The sequence below is a fragment of the Pelophylax lessonae genome (assembly GCF_965119305.1).
Source record: "Pelophylax lessonae genome assembly, chromosome: 7".
Taxonomy (NCBI): domain Eukaryota; kingdom Metazoa; phylum Chordata; class Amphibia; order Anura; family Ranidae; genus Pelophylax; species Pelophylax lessonae.
The window spans coordinates 257,495,664-257,519,051 of record NC_138774.1 but is presented as its reverse complement, the minus strand read 5'-3'; positions in this window follow the sequence as shown (position 1 = coordinate 257,519,051).

The following is a 23,388-nucleotide window of genomic DNA, read 5'->3' as shown; positions in this document are numbered from 1 at the left end:
CTGTGCGTACTCTCAGATCGCACTGCAAAATGCAATCAAACTGGGGGTGTCGTTAACGTTTAATTGACACCCCCTGCGTATCGCATATGGCAGTGGGAACTGCCAGATGTGTGGATGCGATGCGGTAACACGCTGCATATTCGCAGCGTTCCCGCATCGCACAAGTGGGAACCGAGCCTAAGACTGAAATCCAGTCATTTTTCATCTCTGGTCATTTCTTGGTAAAAGGAAGCAAACACAGGTAAAATGGTCCCAAAATTAAATTTTGCATATTTTGGGGGTTTTGCACTTAAAATGTTCACATCTTTGGCCAAAGGCTTAGGGAGGCAGAAAATGTGTCAAAACGGGATCAAAAGTCCCCAAAACGGATACAACAACACTTTAAAGCCCAAAATGTCAAGGAGAAAAGTGTTTTAATGTCACTTCCGGTTTTAAGGAGGTAACTTCCGGTTTGCCACTTCCGGTTTCAGACAATGCCAGTTTCCCAGGTAATTTCAAAGCTTTTAAAGTGCCCGTTCACACTCGTGCGGCTGCGGAGATCGCATTTAATTCGGAGCACACTGCTCCTTCGTTACATGCGATCTCATGTGCGGTGCGAATTTCAGCCATACACTTTCTATGGCTAAATTCGCACTGCATCCGCACCAAAGACGCACAGGAGGCATTTTTTGAGTCGCATCAAAATCAAATCGCACAGTGGTTCACACTTGTGCGATGCGATTCTGTGCGTACTTGCAGATCGCACTGCGATATGCAATCAAACTGGGGGTGTCGTTAACGTTTAATTGACACCCCCTGCGTATCGCATATGGCAGTGGGAACTGCCAGATGTGTGGATGCGATGCGGTAACACGCTGCATATTGGCAGCGTTCCCGCATCGCACAAGTGTGAACCGAGCCTAAGACTGAAATCCAGTCATTTTTCATCTCTCTGGTCATTTCTTGGTAAAAGGAAGCAAACACAGGTAAAATGGTCCCAAAATTAAATTTTGCATATTTTGGGGGTTTTGCCCTTAAAATGTTCACATCTTTGGCCAAAGGCTTAGGGAGGCAGAAAATGTGTCAAAACGGGATCAAAAGTCCCCAAAACGGATACAACAACACTTTAAAGCCCAAAATGTCAAGGAGAAAAGTGTTTTAATGCCACTTCCGGTTTTAAGGAGGTCACTTCCGGTTTGCCACTTCCGGTTTCAGACAATGCCAGTTTCCCAGGTAATTTCAAAGCTTTTTATGTGCCGGTTCACACTTGTGCGGCTGCGGAGATCGCATTTAATTTGGAGCGCACTGCTCCTTCATTACATGCGATCTCATGTGCGGTGCGAATTTCAGCCATACACTTTGTATGGCTGAATTCGCACTGCATCCGCACCAAAGACGCACAGGAGGCATTTTTTGAGCCGCATCAATATCAAATCGCACAGTGGTTCACACTTGTGCGATGCGATTCTGTGCGTACTTGCAGATCGCACTGCAAAATGCAATCAAACTGGGGGTGTCGTTAACGTTTAATTGACACCCCCTGCGTATCGCATATGGCAGTGGGAACTGCCAGATGTGTGGATGCGATGCGGTAACACGCTGCATATTGGCAGCGTTCCCGCATCGCACAAGTGGGTAACGAGCCTAAGACTGAAATCCAGTCATTTTTCATCTCTCTGGTCATTTCTTGGTAAAAGGAAGCAAACACAGGTAAAATGGTCCCAAAATAAAATTTTGCATATTTTGGGGGTTTTGCCCTTAAAATGTTCACATCTTTGGCCAAAAGCTTAGGGAGGCAGAACATGTGTCAAAACGGGATCAAAAGTCCCCAAAACGGAAACAACAACACTTTAAAGCCCAAAATGTCAAGGAGAAAAGTGTTTTAATGCCACTTCCGGTTTTAAGGAGGTCACTTCCGGTTTGCCACTTCCGGTTTCAGACAATGCCAGTTTCCCAGGTAATTTCAAAGCTTTTTAAGTGCTGGTTCACACTTGTGCGGCTGCGGAGATCGCATTTAATTCGGAGCGCACTGCTCCTTCATTACATGCGATCTCATGTGCGGTGCGAATTTCAGCCATACACTTTGTATGGCTGAATTCGCACTGCATCCGCACCAAAGACGCACAGGAGGCATTTTTTGAGCCGCATCAAAATCAAATTGCACAGTGGTTCACACTTGTGCGATGCGATTCTGTGCGTACTTGCAGATCGCACTGCGATATGCAATCAAACTGGGGGTGTCGTTAACGTTTAATTGACACCCCCTGCGTATCGCATATGGCAGGGGGAACTGCCAGATGTGTGGATGCGATGCGGTAACAAGCTGCATATTGGCAGCGTTCCCGCATCGCACAAGTGTGAACCGAGCCTAAGACTGAAATCCAGTCATTTTTCATCTCTCTGGTCATTTCTTGGTAAAAGGAAGCAAACACAGGTAAAATGGTCCCAAAATTAAATTTTGCATATTTTGGGGGTTTTGCCCTTAAAATGTTCACATCTTTGGCCAAAAGCTTAGGGAGGCAGAAAATGTGTCAAAACGGGATCAAAAGTCCCCAAAACGGATACAACAACACTTTAAAGCCCAAAATGTCAAGGAGAAAAGTGTTTTAATGTCACTTCCGGTTTTAAGGAGGTCACTTCCGGTTTGCCATTTCCGGTTTCAGACAATGCCAGTTTCCCAGGTAATTTCAAAGCTTTTTAAGTGCCCGTTCACACTCGTGCGGCTGCGGAGATCGCATTTAATTTGGAGCGCACTGCTCCTTCATTACATGCGATCTCATGTGTGGTGCGAATTTCAGCCATACACTTTGTATGGCTGAATTCGCACTGCATCCGCACCAAAGACGCACAGGAGGCATTTTTTGAGCCGCATCAAAATCAAATCGCACAGTGGTTCACACTTGTGCGATGCGATTCTGTGCGTACTCTCAGATCGCACTGCAAAATGCAATCAAACTGGGGGTGTCGTTAACGTTTAATTGACACCCCCTGCGTATCGCATATGGCAGTGGGAACTGCCAGATGTGTGGATGCGATGCTTTAACACGCTGCATATTCGCAGCGTTCCCGCATCGCACAAGTGGGAACCGAGCCTAAGACTGAAATCCAGTCATTTTTCATCTTTGGTCATTTCTTGGTAAAAGGAAGCAAACACAGGTAAAATGGTCCCAAAATAAAATGTTGCATATTTTGGGGGTTTTGCCCTTAAAATGTTCACATCTTTGGCCAAAGGCTTAGGGAGGCAGAAAATGTGTCAAAACGGGATCAAAAGTCCCCAAAACGGATACAACAACACTTTAAAGCCCAAAATGTCAAGGAGAAAAGTGTTTTAATGTCACTTCCGGTTTTAAGGAGGTCACTTCCGGTTTGCCACTTCCGGTTTCAGACAATGCCAGTTTCCCAGGTAATTTCAAAGCTTTTAAAGTGCCCGTTCACACTCGTGCGGCTGCGGAGATCGCATTTAATTCGGAGCACACTGCTCCTTCGTTACATGCGATCTCATGTGCGGTGCGAATTTCAGCCATACACTTTCTATGGCTGAATTCGCACTGCATCCGCACCAAAGACGCACAGGAGGCATTTTTTGAGCCGCATCAATATCAAATCGCACAGTGGTTCACACTTGTGCGATGCGATTCTGTGCGTACTTGCAGATCGCACTGCAAAATGCAATCAAACTGGGGGTGTCATTAACGTTTAATTGACACCCCCTGCGTATCGCATATGGCAGTGGGAACTGCCAGATGTGTGGATGCGATGCGGTAACACGCTGCATATTCGCAGCGTTCCCGCATCGCACAAGTGGGAACCGAGCCTAAGACTGAAATCCAGTCATTTTTCATCTCTCTGGTCATTTCTTGGTAAAAGGAAGCAAACACAGGTAAAATGGTCCCAAAATAAAATATTGCATATTTTGGGGGTTTTGCCCTTAAAATGTTCACATCTTTGGCCAAAAGCTTAGGGAGGCAGAACATGTGTCAAAACTGGATCAAAAGTCCCCAAAACGGATACAACAACACTTTAAAGCCCAAAATGTCAAGGAGAAAAGTGTTTTAATGTCACTTCCGGTTTTAAGGAGGTCACTTCCGGTTTGCCACTTCCGGTTTCAGACAATGCCAGTTTCCCAGGTAATTTCAAAGCTTTTTATGTGCCGGTTCACACTTGTGCGGCTGCGGAGATCGCATTTAATTTGGAGCGCACTGCTCCTTCATTACATGCGATCTCATGTGCGGTGCGAATTTCAGCCATACACTTTGTATGGCTGAATTCGCACTGCATCCGCACCAAAGACGCACAGGAGGCATTTTTTGAGCCGCATCAATATCAAATCGCACAGTGGTTCACACTTGTGCGATGCGATTCTGTGCGTACTCTCAGATCGCACTGCAAAATGCAATCAAACTGGGGGTGTCGTTAACGTTTAATTGACACCCCCTGCGTATCGCATATGGCAGTGGGAACTGCCAGATGTGTGGATGCGATGCGGTAACACGCTGCATATTCGCAGCGTTCCCGCATCGCACAAGTGGGAACCGAGCCTAAGACTGAAATCCAGTCATTTTTCATCTCTGGTCATTTCTTGGTAAAAGGAAGCAAACACAGGTAAAATGGTCCCAAAATTAAATTTTGCATATTTTGGGGGTTTTGCACTTAAAATGTTCACATCTTTGGCCAAAGGCTTAGGGAGGCAGAAAATGTGTCAAAACGGGATCAAAAGTCCCCAAAACGGATACAACAACACTTTAAAGCCCAAAATGTCAAGGAGAAAAGTGTTTTAATGTCACTTCCGGTTTTAAGGAGGTAACTTCCGGTTTGCCACTTCCGGTTTCAGACAATGCCAGTTTCCCAGGTAATTTCAAAGCTTTTAAAGTGCCCGTTCACACTCGTGCGGCTGCGGAGATCGCATTTAATTCGGAGCACACTGCTCCTTCGTTACATGCGATCTCATGTGCGGTGCGAATTTCAGCCATACACTTTCTATGGCTAAATTCGCACTGCATCCGCACCAAAGACGCACAGGAGGCATTTTTTGAGTCGCATCAAAATCAAATCGCACAGTGGTTCACACTTGTGCGATGCGATTCTGTGCGTACTTGCAGATCGCACTGCGATATGCAATCAAACTGGGGGTGTCGTTAACGTTTAATTGACACCCCCTGCGTATCGCATATGGCAGTGGGAACTGCCAGATGTGTGGATGCGATGCGGTAACACGCTGCATATTGGCAGCGTTCCCGCATCGCACAAGTGTGAACCGAGCCTAAGACTGAAATCCAGTCATTTTTCATCTCTCTGGTCATTTCTTGGTAAAAGGAAGCAAACACAGGTAAAATGGTCCCAAAATTAAATTTTGCATATTTTGGGGGTTTTGCCCTTAAAATGTTCACATCTTTGGCCAAAGGCTTAGGGAGGCAGAAAATGTGTCAAAACGGGATCAAAAGTCCCCAAAACGGATACAACAACACTTTAAAGCCCAAAATGTCAAGGAGAAAAGTGTTTTAATGCCACTTCCGGTTTTAAGGAGGTCACTTCCGGTTTGCCACTTCCGGTTTCAGACAATGCCAGTTTCCCAGGTAATTTCAAAGCTTTTTATGTGCCGGTTCACACTTGTGCGGCTGCGGAGATCGCATTTAATTTGGAGCGCACTGCTCCTTCATTACATGCGATCTCATGTGCGGTGCGAATTTCAGCCATACACTTTGTATGGCTGAATTCGCACTGCATCCGCACCAAAGACGCACAGGAGGCATTTTTTGAGCCGCATCAATATCAAATCGCACAGTGGTTCACACTTGTGCGATGCGATTCTGTGTGTACTTGCAGATCGCACTGCAAAATGCAATCAAACTGGGGGTGTCGTTAACGTTTAATTGACACCCCCTGCGTATCGCATATGGCAGTGGGAACTGCCAGATGTGTGGATGCGATGCGGTAACACGCTGCATATTGGCAGCGTTCCCGCATCGCACAAGTGGGTAACGAGCCTAAGACTGAAATCCAGTCATTTTTCATCTCTCTGGTCATTTCTTGGTAAAAGGAAGCAAACACAGGTAAAATGGTCCCAAAATAAAATTTTGCATATTTTGGGGGTTTTGCCCTTAAAATGTTCACATCTTTGGCCAAAAGCTTAGGGAGGCAGAACATGTGTCAAAACGGGATCAAAAGTCCCCAAAACGGAAACAACAACACTTTAAAGCCCAAAATGTCAAGGAGAAAAGTGTTTTAATGCCACTTCCGGTTTTAAGGAGGTCACTTCCGGTTTGCCACTTCCGGTTTCAGACAATGCCAGTTTCCCAGGTAATTTCAAAGCTTTTTAAGTGCTGGTTCACACTTGTGCGGCTGCGGAGATCGCATTTAATTCGGAGCGCACTGCTCCTTCATTACATGCGATCTCATGTGCGGTGCGAATTTCAGCCATACACTTTGTATGGCTGAATTCGCACTGCATCCGCACCAAAGACGCACAGGAGGCATTTTTTGAGCCGCATCAAAATCAAATTGCACAGTGGTTCACACTTGTGCGATGCGATTCTGTGCGTACTTGCAGATCGCACTGCGATATGCAATCAAACTGGGGGTGTCGTTAACGTTTAATTGACACCCCCTGCGTATCGCATATGGCAGGGGGAACTGCCAGATGTGTGGATGCGATGCGGTAACAAGCTGCATATTGGCAGCGTTCCCGCATCGCACAAGTGTGAACCGAGCCTAAGACTGAAATCCAGTCATTTTTCATCTCTCTGGTCATTTCTTGGTAAAAGGAAGCAAACACAGGTAAAATGGTCCCAAAATTAAATTTTGCATATTTTGGTGGTTTTGCCCTTAAAATATTCACATCTTTGGCCAAAAGCTTAGGGAGGCAGAAAATGTGTCAAAACGGGATCAAAAGTCCCCAAAACGGATACAACAACACTTTAAAGCCCAAAATGTCAAGGAGAAAAGTGTTTTAATGTCACTTCCGGTTTTAAGGAGGTCACTTCCGGTTTGCCATTTCCGGTTTCAGACAATGCCAGTTTCCCAGGTAATTTCAAAGCTTTTTAAGTGCCCGTTCACACTCGTGCGGCTGCGGAGATCGCATTTAATTCGGAGCGCACTGCTCCTTCATTACATGCGATCTCATGTGCGGTGCTAATTTCAGCCATACACTTTGTATGGCTGAATTCGCACTGCATCCGCACCAAAGACGCACAGGAGGCATTTTTTGAGCCGCATCAAAATCAAATCGTACAGTGGTTCACACTTGTGCGATGCGATTCTGTGCGTACCCTCAGATCGCACTGCAAAATGCAATCAAACTGGGGGTGTCGTTAACGTTTAATTGACACCCCCTGCGTATCGCATATGGCAGTGGGAACTGCCAGATGTGTGGATGCGATGCGGTAACACGCTGCATATTCGCAGCGTTCCCGCATCGCACAAGTGGGAACCGAGCCTAAGACTGAAATCCAGTCATTTTTCATCTCTGGTCATTTCTTGGTAAAAGGAAGCAAACACAGGTAAAATGGTCCCAAAATTAAATTTTGCATATTTTGGGGGTTTTGCACTTAAAATGTTCACATCTTTGGCCAAAGGCTTAGGGAGGCAGAAAATGTGTCAAAACGGGATCAAAAGTCCCCAAAACGGATACAACAACACTTTAAAGCCCAAAATGTCAAGGAGAAAAGTGTTTTAATGCCACTTCCGGTTTTAAGGAGGTCACTTCCGGTTTGCCACTTCCGGTTTCAGACAATGCCAGTTTCCCAGGTAATTTCAAAGCTTTTTATGTGCCGGTTCACACTTGTGCGGCTGCGGAGATCGCATTTAATTTGGAGCGCACTGCTCCTTCATTACATGCGATCTCATGTGCGGTGCGAATTTCAGCCATACACTTTGTATGGCTGAATTCGCACTGCATCCGCACCAAAGACGCACAGGAGGCATTTTTTGAGCCGCATCAATATCAAATCGCACAGTGGTCCACACTTGTGCGATGCGATTCTGTGCGTACTTGCAGATCGCACTGCAAAATGCAATCAAACTGGGGGTGTCGTTAACGTTTAATTGACACCCCCTGCGTATCGCATATGGCAGTGGGAACTGCCAGATGTGTGGATGCGATGCGGTAACACGCTGCATATTGGCAGCGTTCCCGCATCGCACAAGTGTGAACCGAGCCTAAGACTGAAATCCAGTCATTTTTCATCTCTCTGGTCATTTCTTGGTAAAAGGAAGCAAACACAGGTAAAATGGTCCCAAAATAAAATGTTGCATATTTTGGGGGTTTTGCCCTTAAAATGTTCACATCTTTGGCCAAAGGCTTAGGGAGGCAGAAAATGTGTCAAAACGGGATCAAAAGTCCCCAAAACGGATACAACAACACTTTAAAGCCCAAAATGTCAAGGAGAAAAGTGTTTTAATGCCACTTCCGGTTTTAAGGAGGTCACTTCCGGTTTGCCACTTCCGGTTTCAGACAATGCCAGTTTCCCAGGTAATTTCAAAGCTTTTTAAGTGCTGGTTCACACTTGTGCGGCTGCGGAGATCGCATTTAATTCGGAGCGCACTGCTCCTTCATTACATGCGATCTCATGTGCGGTGCGAATTTCAGCCATACACTTTGTATGGCTGAATTCGCACTGCATCCGCACCAAAGACGCACAGGAGGCATTTTTTGAGCCGCATCAAAATCAAATCGCACAGTGGTTCACACTTGTGCGATGCGATTCTGTGCGTACTCTCAGATCGCACTGCAAAATGCAATCAAACTGGGGGTGTCGTTAACGTTTAATTGACACCCCCTGCGTATCGCATATGGCAGTGGGAACTGCCAGATGTGTGGATGCGATGCGGTAACACGCTGCATATTCGCAGCGTTCCCGCATCGCACAAGTGGGAACCGAGCCTAAGACTGAAATCCAGTCATTTTTCATCTCTGGTCATTTCTTGGTAAAAGGAAGCAAACACAGGTAAAATGGTCCCAAAATTAAATTTTGCATATTTTGGGGGTTTTGCACTTAAAATGTTCACATCTTTGGCCAAAGGCTTAGGGAGGCAGAAAATGTGTCAAAACGGGATCAAAAGTCCCCAAAACGGATACAACAACACTTTAAAGCCCAAAATGTCAAGGAGAAAAGTGTTTTAATGTCACTTCCGGTTTTAAGGAGGTAACTTCCGGTTTGCCACTTCCGGTTTCAGACAATGCCAGTTTCCCAGGTAATTTCAAAGCTTTTAAAGTGCCCGTTCACACTCGTGCGGCTGCGGAGATCGCATTTAATTCGGAGCACACTGCTCCTTCGTTACATGCGATCTCATGTGCGGTGCGAATTTCAGCCATACACTTTCTATGGCTAAATTCGCACTGCATCCGCACCAAAGACGCACAGGAGGCATTTTTTGAGTCGCATCAAAATCAAATCGCACAGTGGTTCACACTTGTGCGATGCGATTCTGTGCGTACTTGCAGATCGCACTGCGATATGCAATCAAACTGGGGGTGTCGTTAACGTTTAATTGACACCCCCTGCGTATCGCATATGGCAGTGGGAACTGCCAGATGTGTGGATGCGATGCGGTAACACGCTGCATATTGGCAGCGTTCCCGCATCGCACAAGTGTGAACCGAGCCTAAGACTGAAATCCAGTCATTTTTCATCTCTCTGGTCATTTCTTGGTAAAAGGAAGCAAACACAGGTAAAATGGTCCCAAAATTAAATTTTGCATATTTTGGGGGTTTTGCCCTTAAAATGTTCACATCTTTGGCCAAAGGCTTAGGGAGGCAGAAAATGTGTCAAAACGGGATCAAAAGTCCCCAAAACGGATACAACAACACTTTAAAGCCCAAAATGTCAAGGAGAAAAGTGTTTTAATGCCACTTCCGGTTTTAAGGAGGTCACTTCCGGTTTGCCACTTCCGGTTTCAGACAATGCCAGTTTCCCAGGTAATTTCAAAGCTTTTTATGTGCCGGTTCACACTTGTGCGGCTGCGGAGATCGCATTTAATTTGGAGCGCACTGCTCCTTCATTACATGCGATCTCATGTGCGGTGCGAATTTCAGCCATACACTTTGTATGGCTGAATTCGCACTGCATCCGCACCAAAGACGCACAGGAGGCATTTTTTGAGCCGCATCAATATCAAATCGCACAGTGGTTCACACTTGTGCGATGCGATTCTGTGCGTACTTGCAGATCGCACTGCAAAATGCAATCAAACTGGGGGTGTCGTTAACGTTTAATTGACACCCCCTGCGTATCGCATATGGCAGTGGGAACTGCCAGATGTGTGGATGCGATGCGGTAACACGCTGCATATTGGCAGCGTTCCCGCATCGCACAAGTGGGTAACGAGCCTAAGACTGAAATCCAGTCATTTTTCATCTCTCTGGTCATTTCTTGGTAAAAGGAAGCAAACACAGGTAAAATGGTCCCAAAATAAAATTTTGCATATTTTGGGGGTTTTGACCTTAAAATGTTCACATCTTTGGCCAAAAGCTTAGGGAGGCAGAAAATGTGTCAAAACGGGATCAAAAGTCCCCAAAACGGATACAACAACACTTTAAAGCCCAAAATGTCAAGGAGAAAAGTGTTTTAATGTCACTTCCGGTTTTAAGGAGGTCACTTCCGGTTTGCCATTTCCGGTTTCAGACAATGCCAGTTTCCCAGGTAATTTCAAAGCTTTTTAAGTGCCCGTTCACACTCGTGCGGCTGCGGAGATCGCATTTAATTTGGAGCGCACTGCTCCTTCATTACATGCGATCTCATGTGTGGTGCGAATTTCAGCCATACACTTTGTATGGCTGAATTCGCACTGCATCCGCACCAAAGACGCACAGGAGGCATTTTTTGAGCCGCATCAAAATCAAATCGCACAGTGGTTCACACTTGTGCGATGCGATTCTGTGCGTACTCTCAGATCGCACTGCAAAATGCAATCAAACTGGGGGTGTCGTTAACGTTTAATTGACACCCCCTGCGTATCGCATATGGCAGTGGGAACTGCCAGATGTGTGGATGCGATGCGGTAACACGCTGCATATTCGCAGCGTTCCCGCATCGCACAAGTGGGAACCGAGCCTAAGACTGAAATCCAGTCATTTTTCATCTTTGGTCATTTCTTGGTAAAAGGAAGCAAACACAGGTAAAATGGTCCCAAAATAAAATGTTGCATATTTTGGGGGTTTTGCCCTTAAAATGTTCACATCTTTGGCCAAAGGCTTAGGGAGGCAGAAAATGTGTCAAAACGGGATCAAAAGTCCCCAAAACGGATACAACAACACTTTAAAGCCCAAAATGTCAAGGAGAAAAGTGTTTTAATGTCACTTCCGGTTTTAAGGAGGTCACTTCCGGTTTGCCACTTCCGGTTTCAGACAATGCCAGTTTCCCAGGTAATTTCAAAGCTTTTAAAGTGCCCGTTCACACTCGTGCGGCTGCGGAGATCGCATTTAATTCGGAGCACACTGCTCCTTCGTTACATGCGATCTCATGTGCGGTGCGAATTTCAGCCATACACTTTCTATGGCTGAATTCGCACTGCATCCGCACCAAAGACGCACAGGAGGCATTTTTTGAGCCGCATCAATATCAAATCGCACAGTGGTTCACACTTGTGCGATGCGATTCTGTGCGTACTTGCAGATCGCACTGCAAAATGCAATCAAACTGGGGGTGTCATTAACGTTTAATTGACACCCCCTGCGTATCGCATATGGCAGTGGGAACTGCCAGATGTGTGGATGCGATGCGGTAACACGCTGCATATTCGCAGCGTTCCCGCATCGCACAAGTGGGAACCGAGCCTAAGACTGAAATCCAGTCATTTTTCATCTCTCTGGTCATTTCTTGGTAAAAGGAAGCAAACACAGGTAAAATGGTCCCAAAATAAAATGTTGCATATTTTGGGGGTTTTGCCCTTAAAATGTTCACATCTTTGGCCAAAAGCTTAGGGAGGCAGAACATGTGTCAAAACTGGATCAAAAGTCCCCAAAACGGATACAACAACACTTTAAAGCCCAAAATGTCAAGGAGAAAAGTGTTTTAATGTCACTTCCGGTTTTAAGGAGGTCACTTCCGGTTTGCCACTTCCGGTTTCAGACAATGCCAGTTTCCCAGGTAATTTCAAAGCTTTTTATGTGCCGGTTCACACTTGTGCGGCTGCGGAGATCGCATTTAATTTGGAGCGCACTGCTCCTTCATTACATGCGATCTCATGTGCGGTGCGAATTTCAGCCATACACTTTGTATGGCTGAATTCGCACTGCATCCGCACCAAAGACGCACAGGAGGCATTTTTTGAGCCGCATCAATATCAAATCGCACAGTGGTTCACACTTGTGCGATGCGATTCTGTGCGTACTTGCAGATCGCACTGCAAAATGCAATCAAACTGGGGGTGTCGTTAACGTTTAATTGACACCCCCTGCGTATCGCATATGGCAGTGGGAACTGCCAGATGTGTGGATGCGATGCGGTAACACGCTGCATATTGGCAGCGTTCCCGCATCGCACAAGTGTGAACCGAGCCTAAGACTGAAATCCAGTCATTTTTCATCTCTCTGGTCATTTCTTGGTAAAAGGAAGCAAACACAGGTAAAATGGTCCCAAAATTAAATTTTGCATATTTTGGGGGTTTTGCCCTTAAAATGTTCACATCTTTGGCCAAAGGCTTAGGGAGGCAGAAAATGTGTCAAAACGGGATCAAAAGTCCCCAAAACGGATACAACAACACTTTAAAGCCCAAAATGTCAAGGAGAAAAGTGTTTTAATGCCACTTCCGGTTTTAAGGAGGTCACTTCCGGTTTGCCACTTCCGGTTTCAGACAATGCCAGTTTCCCAGGTAATTTCAAAGCTTTTTATGTGCCGGTTCACACTTGTGCGGCTGCGGAGATCGCATTTAATTTGGAGCGCACTGCTCCTTCATTACATGCGATCTCATGTGCGGTGCGAATTTCAGCCATACACTTTGTATGGCTGAATTCGCACTGCATCCGCACCAAAGACGCACAGGAGGCATTTTTTGAGCCGCATCAATATCAAATCGCACAGTGGTTCACACTTGTGCGATGCGATTCTGTGCGTACTTGCAGATCGCACTGCAAAATGCAATCAAACTGGGGGTGTCGTTAACGTTTAATTGACACCCCCTGCGTATCGCATATGGCAGTGGGAACTGCCAGATGTGTGGATGCGATGCGGTAACACGCTGCATATTGGCAGCGTTCCCGCATCGCACAAGTGTGAACCGAGCCTAAGACTGAAATCCAGTCATTTTTCATCTCTCTGGTCATTTCTTGGTAAAAGGAAGCAAACACAGGTAAAATGGTCCCAAAATAAAATGTTGCATATTTTGGGGGTTTTGCCCTTAAAATGTTCACATCTTTGGCCAAAGGCTTAGGGAGGCAGAAAATGTGTCAAAACGGGATCAAAAGTCCCCAAAACGGATACAACAACACTTTAAAGCCCAAAATGTCAAGGAGAAAAGTGTTTTAATGCCACTTCCGGTTTTAAGGAGGTCACTTCCGGTTTGCCACTTCCGGTTTCAGACAATGCCAGTTTCCCAGGTAATTTCAAAGCTTTTTAAGTGCTGGTTCACACTTGTGCGGCTGCGGAGATCGCATTTAATTCGGAGCACACTGCTCCTTCATTACATGCGATCTCATGTGCGGTGCGAATTTCAGCCATACACTTTGTATGGCTGAATTCGCACTGCATCCGCACCAAAGACGCACAGGAGGCATTTTTTGAGCCGCATCAAAATCAAATCGCACAGTGGTTCACACTTGTGCGATGCGATTCTGTGCGTACTCTCAGATCGCACTGCAAAATGCAATCAAACTGGGGGTGTCGTTAACGTTTAATTGACACCCCCTGCGTATCGCATATGGCAGTGGGAACTGCCAGATGTGTGGATGCGATGCGGTAACACGCTGCATATTGGCAGCGTTCCCGCATCGCACAAGTGGGAACCGAGCCTAAGACTGAAATCCAGTCATTTTTCATCTCTGGTCATTTCTTGGTAAAAGGAAGCAAACACAGGTAAAATGGTCCCAAAATTAAATTTTGCATATTTTGGGGGTTTTGCACTTAAAATGTTCACATCTTTGGCCAAAGGCTTAGGGAGGCAGAAAATGTGTCAAAACGGGATCAAAAGTCCCCAAAACGGATACAACAACACTTTAAAGCCCAAAATGTCAAGGAGAAAAGTGTTTTAATGTCACTTCCGGTTTTAAGGAGGTAACTTCCGGTTTGCCACTTCCGGTTTCAGACAATGCCAGTTTCCCAGGTAATTTCAAAGCTTTTAAAGTGCCCGTTCACACTCGTGCGGCTGCGGAGATCGCATTTAATTCGGAGCACACTGCTCCTTCGTTACATGCGATCTCATGTGCGGTGCGAATTTCAGCCATACACTTTCTATGGCTAAATTCGCACTGCATCCGCACCAAAGACGCACAGGAGGCATTTTTTGAGTCGCATCAAAATCAAATCGCACAGTGGTTCACACTTGTGCGATGCGATTCTGTGCGTACTTGCAGATCGCACTGCGATATGCAATCAAACTGGGGGTGTCGTTAACGTTTAATTGACACCCCCTGCGTATCGCATATGGCAGTGGGAACTGCCAGATGTGTGGATGCGATGCGGTAACACGCTGCATATTGGCAGCGTTCCCGCATCGCACAAGTGTGAACCGAGCCTAAGACTGAAATCCAGTCATTTTTCATCTCTCTGGTCATTTCTTGGTAAAAGGAAGCAAACACAGGTAAAATGGTCCCAAAATTAAATTTTGCATATTTTGGGGGTTTTGCCCTTAAAATGTTCACATCTTTGGCCAAAGGCTTAGGGAGGCAGAAAATGTGTCAAAACGGGATCAAAAGTCCCCAAAACGGATACAACAACACTTTAAAGCCCAAAATGTCAAGGAGAAAAGTGTTTTAATGCCACTTCCGGTTTTAAGGAGGTCACTTCCGGTTTGCCACTTCCGGTTTCAGACAATGCCAGTTTCCCAGGTAATTTCAAAGCTTTTTATGTGCCGGTTCACACTTGTGCGGCTGCGGAGATCGCATTTAATTTGGAGCGCACTGCTCCTTCATTACATGCGATCTCATGTGCGGTGCGAATTTCAGCCATACACTTTGTATGGCTGAATTCGCACTGCATCCGCACCAAAGACGCACAGGAGGCATTTTTTGAGCCGCATCAATATCAAATCGCACAGTGGTTCACACTTGTGCGATGCGATTCTGTGTGTACTTGCAGATCGCACTGCAAAATGCAATCAAACTGGGGGTGTCGTTAACGTTTAATTGACACCCCCTGCGTATCGCATATGGCAGTGGGAACTGCCAGATGTGTGGATGCGATGCGGTAACACGCTGCATATTGGCAGCGTTCCCGCATCGCACAAGTGGGTAACGAGCCTAAGACTGAAATCCAGTCATTTTTCATCTCTCTGGTCATTTCTTGGTAAAAGGAAGCAAACACAGGTAAAATGGTCCCAAAATAAAATTTTGCATATTTTGGGGGTTTTGCCCTTAAAATGTTCACATCTTTGGCCAAAAGCTTAGGGAGGCAGAACATGTGTCAAAACGGGATCAAAAGTCCCCAAAACGGAAACAACAACACTTTAAAGCCCAAAATGTCAAGGAGAAAAGTGTTTTAATGCCACTTCCGGTTTTAAGGAGGTCACTTCCGGTTTGCCACTTCCGGTTTCAGACAATGCCAGTTTCCCAGGTAATTTCAAAGCTTTTTAAGTGCTGGTTCACACTTGTGCGGCTGCGGAGATCGCATTTAATTCGGAGCGCACTGCTCCTTCATTACATGCGATCTCATGTGCGGTGCGAATTTCAGCCATACACTTTGTATGGCTGAATTCGCACTGCATCCGCACCAAAGACGCACAGGAGGCATTTTTTGAGCCGCATCAAAATCAAATTGCACAGTGGTTCACACTTGTGCGATGCGATTCTGTGCGTACTTGCAGATCGCACTGCGATATGCAATCAAACTGGGGGTGTCGTTAACGTTTAATTGACACCCCCTGCGTATCGCATATGGCAGGGGGAACTGCCAGATGTGTGGATGCGATGCGGTAACAAGCTGCATATTGGCAGCGTTCCCGCATCGCACAAGTGTGAACCGAGCCTAAGACTGAAATCCAGTCATTTTTCATCTCTCTGGTCATTTCTTGGTAAAAGGAAGCAAACACAGGTAAAATGGTCCCAAAATTAAATTTTGCATATTTTGGGGGTTTTGCCCTTAAAATGTTCACATCTTTGGCCAAAAGCTTAGGGAGGCAGAAAATGTGTCAAAACGGGATCAAAAGTCCCCAAAACGGATACAACAACACTTTAAAGCCCAAAATGTCAAGGAGAAAAGTGTTTTAATGTCACTTCCGGTTTTAAGGAGGTCACTTCCGGTTTGCCATTTCCGGTTTCAGACAATGCCAGTTTCCCAGGTAATTTCAAAGCTTTTTAAGTGCCCGTTCACACTCGTGCGGCTGCGGAGATCGCATTTAATTTGGAGCGCACTGCTCCTTCATTACATGCGATCTCATGTGTGGTGCGAATTTCAGCCATACACTTTGTATGGCTGAATTCGCACTGCATCCGCACCAAAGACGCACAGGAGGCATTTTTTGAGCCGCATCAAAATCAAATCGCACAGTGGTTCACACTTGTGCGATGCGATTCTGTGCGTACTCTCAGATCGCACTGCAAAATGCAATCAAACTGGGGGTGTCGTTAACGTTTAATTGACACCCCCTGCGTATCGCATATGGCAGTGGGAACTGCCAGATGTGTGGATGCGATGCGGTAACACGCTGCATATTCGCAGCGTTCCCGCATCGCACAAGTGGGAACCGAGCCTAAGACTGAAATCCAGTCATTTTTCATCTTTGGTCATTTCTTGGTAAAAGGAAGCAAACACAGGTAAAATGGTCCCAAAATAAAATGTTGCATATTTTGGGGGTTTTGCCCTTAAAATGTTCACATCTTTGGCCAAAGGCTTAGGGAGGCAGAAAATGTGTCAAAACGGGATCAAAAGTCCCCAAAACGGATACAACAACACTTTAAAGCCCAAAATGTCAAGGAGAAAAGTGTTTTAATGTCACTTCCGGTTTTAAGGAGGTCACTTCCGGTTTGCCACTTCCGGTTTCAGACAATGCCAGTTTCCCAGGTAATTTCAAAGCTTTTAAAGTGCCCGTTCACACTCGTGCGGCTGCGGAGATCGCATTTAATTCGGAGCACACTGCTCCTTCGTTACATGCGATCTCATGTGCGGTGCGAATTTCAGCCATACACTTTCTATGGCTGAATTCGCACTGCATCCGCACCAAAGACGCACAGGAGGCATTTTTTGAGCCGCATCAATATCAAATCGCACAGTGGTTCACACTTGTGCGATGCGATTCTGTGCGTACTTGCAGATCGCACTGCAAAATGCAATCAAACTGGGGGTGTCATTAACGTTTAATTGACACCCCCTGCGTATCGCATATGGCAGTGGGAACTGCCAGATGTGTGGATGCGATGCGGTAACACGCTGCATATTCGCAGCGTTCCCGCATCGCACAAGTGGGAACCGAGCCTAAGACTGAAATCCAGTCATTTTTCATCTCTCTGGTCATTTCTTGGTAAAAGGAAGCAAACACAGGTAAAATGGTCCCAAAATAAAATGTTGCATATTTTGGGGGTTTTGCCCTTAAAATGTTCACATCTTTGGCCAAAAGCTTAGGGAGGCAGAACATGTGTCAAAACTGGATCAAAAGTCCCCAAAACGGATACAACAACACTTTAAAGCCCAAAATGTCAAGGAGAAAAGTGTTTTAATGTCACTTCCGGTTTTAAGGAGGTCACTTCCGGTTTGCCACTTCCGGTTTCAGACAATGCCAGTTTCCCAGGTAATTTCAAAGCTTTTTATGTGCCGGTTCACACTTGTGCGGCTGCGGAGATCGCATTTAATTTGGAGCGCACTGCTCCTTCATTACATGCGATCTCATGTGCGGTGCGAATTTCAGCCATACACTTTGTATGGCTGAATTCGCACTGCATCCGCACCAAAGACGCACAGGAGGCATTTTTTGAGCCGCATCAATATCAAATCGCACAGTGGTTCACACTTGTGCGATGCGATTCTGTGCGTACTTGCAGATCGCACTGCAAAATGCAATCAAACTGGGGGTGTCGTTAACGTTTAATTGACACCCCCTGCGTATCGCATATGGCAGTGGGAACTGCCAGATGTGTGGATGCGATGCGGTAACACGCTGCATATTGGCAGCGTTCCCGCATCGCACAAGTGTGAACCGAGCCTAAGACTGAAATCCAGTCATTTTTCATCTCTCTGGTCATTTCTTGGTAAAAGGAAGCAAACACAGGTAAAATGGTCCCAAAATTAAATTTTGCATATTTTGGGGGTTTTGCCCTTAAAATGTTCACATCTTTGGCCAAAGGCTTAGGGAGGCAGAAAATGTGTCAAAACGGGATCAAAAGTCCCCAAAACGGATACAACAACACTTTAAAGCCCAAAATGTCAAGGAGAAAAGTGTTTTAATGCCACTTCCGGTTTTAAGGAGGTCACTTCCGGTTTGCCACTTCCGGTTTCAGACAATGCCAGTTTCCCAGGTAATTTCAAAGCTTTTTATGTGCCGGTTCACACTTGTGCGGCTGCGGAGATCGCATTTAATTTGGAGCGCACTGCTCCTTCATTACATGCGATCTCATGTGCGGTGCGAATTTCAGCCATACACTTTGTATGGCTGAATTCGCACTGCATCCGCACCAAAGACGCACAGGAGGCATTTTTTGAGCCGCATCAATATCAAATCGCACAGTGGTTCACACTTGTGCGATGCGATTCTGTGCGTACTTGCAGATCGCACTGCAAAATGCAATCAAACTGGGGGTGTCGTTAACGTTTAATTGACACCCCCTGCGTATCGCATATGGCAGTGGGAACTGCCAGATGTGTGGATGCGATGCGGTAACACGCTGCATATTGGCAGCGTTCCCGCATCGCACAAGTGGGAACCGAGCCTAAGACTGAAATCCAGTCATTTTTCATCTCTCTGGTCATTTCTTGGTAAAAGGAAGCAAACACAGGTAAAATGGTCCCAAAATAAAATGTTGCATATTTTGGGGGTTTTGCCCTTAAAATGTTCACATCTTTGGCCAAAGGCTTAGGGAGGCAGAAAATGTGTCAAAACGGGATCAAAAGTCCCCAAAACGGATACAACAACACTTTAAAGCCCAAAATGTCAAGGAGAAAAGTGTTTTAATGCCACTTCCGGTTTTAAGGAGGTCACTTCCGGTTTGCCACTTCCGGTTTCAGACAATGCCAGTTTCCCAGGTAATTTCAAAGCTTTTTAAGTGCTGGTTCACACTTGTGCGGCTGCGGAGATCGCATTTAATTCGGAGCGCACTGCTCCTTCATTACATGCGATCTCATGTGCGGTGCGAATTTCAGCCATACACTTTGTATGGCTGAATTCGCACTGCATCCGCACCAAAGACGCACAGGAGGCATTTTTTGAGCCGCATCAAAATCAAATCGCACAGTGGTTCACACTTGTGCGATGCGATTCTGTGCGTACTCTCAGATCGCACTGCAAAATGCAATCAAACTGGGGGTGTCGTTAACGTTTAATTGACACCCCCTGCGTATCGCATATGGCAGTGGGAACTGCCAGATGTGTGGATGCGATGCGGTAACACGCTGCATATTCGCAGCGTTCCCGCATCGCACAAGTGGGAACCGAGCCTAAGACTGAAATCCAGTCATTTTTCATCTCTGGTCATTTCTTGGTAAAAGGAAGCAAACACAGGTAAAATGGTCCCAAAATTAAATTTTGCATATTTTGGGGGTTTTGCACTTAAAATGTTCACATCTTTGGCCAAAGGCTTAGGGAGGCAGAAAATGTGTCAAAACGGGATCAAAAGTCCCCAAAACGGATACAACAACACTTTAAAGCCCAAAATGTCAAGGAGAAAAGTGTTTTAATGTCACTTCCGGTTTTAAGGAGGTAACTTCCGGTTTGCCACTTCCGGTTTCAGACAATGCCAGTTTCCCAGGTAATTTCAAAGCTTTTAAAGTGCCCGTTCACACTCGTGCGGCTGCGGAGATCGCATTTAATTCGGAGCACACTGCTCCTTCGTTACATGCGATCTCATGTGCGGTGCGAATTTCAGCCATACACTTTCTATGGCTAAATTCGCACTGCATCCGCACCAAAGACGCACAGGAGGCATTTTTTGAGTCGCATCAAAATCAAATCGCACAGTGGTTCACACTTGTGCGATGCGATTCTGTGCGTACTTGCAGATCGCACTGCGATATGCAATCAAACTGGGGGTGTCGTTAACGTTTAATTGACACCCCCTGCGTATCGCATATGGCAGTGGGAACTGCCAGATGTGTGGATGCGATGCGGTAACACGCTGCATATTGGCAGCGTTCCCGCATCGCACAAGTGTGAACCGAGCCTAAGACTGAAATCCAGTCATTTTTCATCTCTCTGGTCATTTCTTGGTAAAAGGAAGCAAACACAGGTAAAATGGTCCCAAAATTAAATTTTGCATATTTTGGGGGTTTTGCCCTTAAAATGTTCACATCTTTGGCCAAAGGCTTAGGGAGGCAGAAAATGTGTCAAAACGGGATCAAAAGTCCCCAAAACGGATACAACAACACTTTAAAGCCCAAAATGTCAAGGAGAAAAGTGTTTTAATGCCACTTCCGGTTTTAAGGAGGTCACTTCCGGTTTGCCACTTCCGGTTTCAGACAATGCCAGTTTCCCAGGTAATTTCAAAGCTTTTTATGTGCCGGTTCACACTTGTGCGGCTGCGGAGATCGCATTTAATTTGGAGCGCACTGCTCCTTCATTACATGCGATCTCATGTGCGGTGCGAATTTCAGCCATACACTTTGTATGGCTGAATTCGCACTGCATCCGCACCAAAGACGCACAGGAGGCATTTTTTGAGCCGCATCAATATCAAATCGCACAGTGGTTCACACTTGTGCGATGCGATTCTGTGCGTACTTGCAGATCGCACTGCAAAATGCAATCAAACTGGGGGTGTCGTTAACGTTTAATTGACACCCCCTGCGTATCGCATATGGCAGTGGGAACTGCCAGATGTGTGGATGCGATGCGGTAACACGCTGCATATTGGCAGCGTTCCCGCATCGCACAAGTGGGTAACGAGCCTAAGACTGAAATCCAGTCATTTTTCATCTCTCTGGTCATTTCTTGGTAAAAGGAAGCAAACACAGGTAAAATGGTCCCAAAATAAAATTTTGCATATTTTGGGGGTTTTGCCCTTAAAATGTTCACATCTTTGGCCAAAAGCTTAGGGAGGCAGAACATGTGTCAAAACGGGATCAAAAGTCCCCAAAACGGAAACAACAACACTTTAAAGCCCAAAATGTCAAGGAGAAAAGTGTTTTAATGCCACTTCCGGTTTTAAGGAGGTCACTTCCGGTTTGCCACTTCCGGTTTCAGACAATGCCAGTTTCCCAGGTAATTTCAAAGCTTTTTAAGTGCTGGTTCACACTTGTGCGGCTGCGGAGATCGCATTTAATTCGGAGCGCACTGCTCCTTCATTACATGCGATCTCATGTGCGGTGCGAATTTCAGCCATACACTTTGTATGGCTGAATTCGCACTGCATCCGCACCAAAGACGCACAGGAGGCATTTTTTGAGCCGCATCAATATCAAATCGCACAGTGGTCCACACTTGTGCGATGCGATTCTGTGCGTACTTGCAGATCGCACTGCAAAATGCAATCAAACTGGGGGTGTCGTTAACGTTTAATTGACACCCCCTGCGTATCGCATATGGCAGTGGGAACTGCCAGATGTGTGGATGCGATGCGGTAACACGCTGCATATTGGCAGCGTTCCCGCATCGCACAAGTGTGAACCGAGCCTAAGACTGAAATCCAGTCATTTTTCATCTCTCTGGTCATTTCTTGGTAAAAGGAAGCAAACACAGGTAAAATGGTCCCAAAATAAAATGTTGCATATTTTGGGGGTTTTGCCCTTAAAATGTTCACATCTTTGGCCAAAGGCTTAGGGAGGCAGAAAATGTGTCAAAACGGGATCAAAAGTCCCCAAAACGGATACAACAACACTTTAAAGCCCAAAATGTCAAGGAGAAAAGTGTTTTAATGCCACTTCCGGTTTTAAGGAGGTCACTTCCGGTTTGCCACTTCCGGTTTCAGACAATGCCAGTTTCCCAGGTAATTTCAAAGCTTTTTAAGTGCTGGTTCACACTTGTGCGGCTGCGGAGATCGCATTTAATTCGGAGCGCACTGCTCCTTCATTACATGCGATCTCATGTGCGGTGCGAATTTCAGCCATACACTTTGTATGGCTGAATTCGCACTGCATCCGCACCAAAGACGCACAGGAGGCATTTTTTGAGCCGCATCAAAATCAAATCGCACAGTGGTTCACACTTGTGCGATGCGATTCTGTGCGTACTCTCAGATCGCACTGCAAAATGCAATCAAACTGGGGGTGTCGTTAACGTTTAATTGACACCCCCTGCGTATCGCATATGGCAGTGGGAACTGCCAGATGTGTGGATGCGATGCGGTAACACGCTGCATATTCGCAGCGTTCCCGCATCGCACAAGTGGGAACCGAGCCTAAGACTGAAATCCAGTCATTTTTCATCTCTGGTCATTTCTTGGTAAAAGGAAGCAAACACAGGTAAAATGGTCCCAAAATTAAATTTTGCATATTTTGGGGGTTTTGCACTTAAAATGTTCACATCTTTGGCCAAAGGCTTAGGGAGGCAGAAAATGTGTCAAAACGGGATCAAAAGTCCCCAAAACGGATACAACAACACTTTAAAGCCCAAAATGTCAAGGAGAAAAGTGTTTTAATGTCACTTCCGGTTTTAAGGAGGTAACTTCCGGTTTGCCACTTCCGGTTTCAGACAATGCCAGTTTCCCAGGTAATTTCAAAGCTTTTAAAGTGCCCGTTCACACTCGTGCGGCTGCGGAGATCGCATTTAATTCGGAGCACACTGCTCCTTCGTTACATGCGATCTCATGTGCGGTGCGAATTTCAGCCATACACTTTCTATGGCTAAATTCGCACTGCATCCGCACCAAAGACGCACAGGAGGCATTTTTTGAGTCGCATCAAAATCAAATCGCACAGTGGTTCACACTTGTGCGATGCGATTCTGTGCGTACTTGCAGATCGCACTGCGATATGCAATCAAACTGGGGGTGTCGTTAACGTTTAATTGACACCCCCTGCGTATCGCATATGGCAGTGGGAACTGCCAGATGTGTGGATGCGATGCGGTAACACGCTGCATATTGGCAGCGTTCCCGCATCGCACAAGTGTGAACCGAGCCTAAGACTGAAATCCAGTCATTTTTCATCTCTCTGGTCATTTCTTGGTAAAAGGAAGCAAACA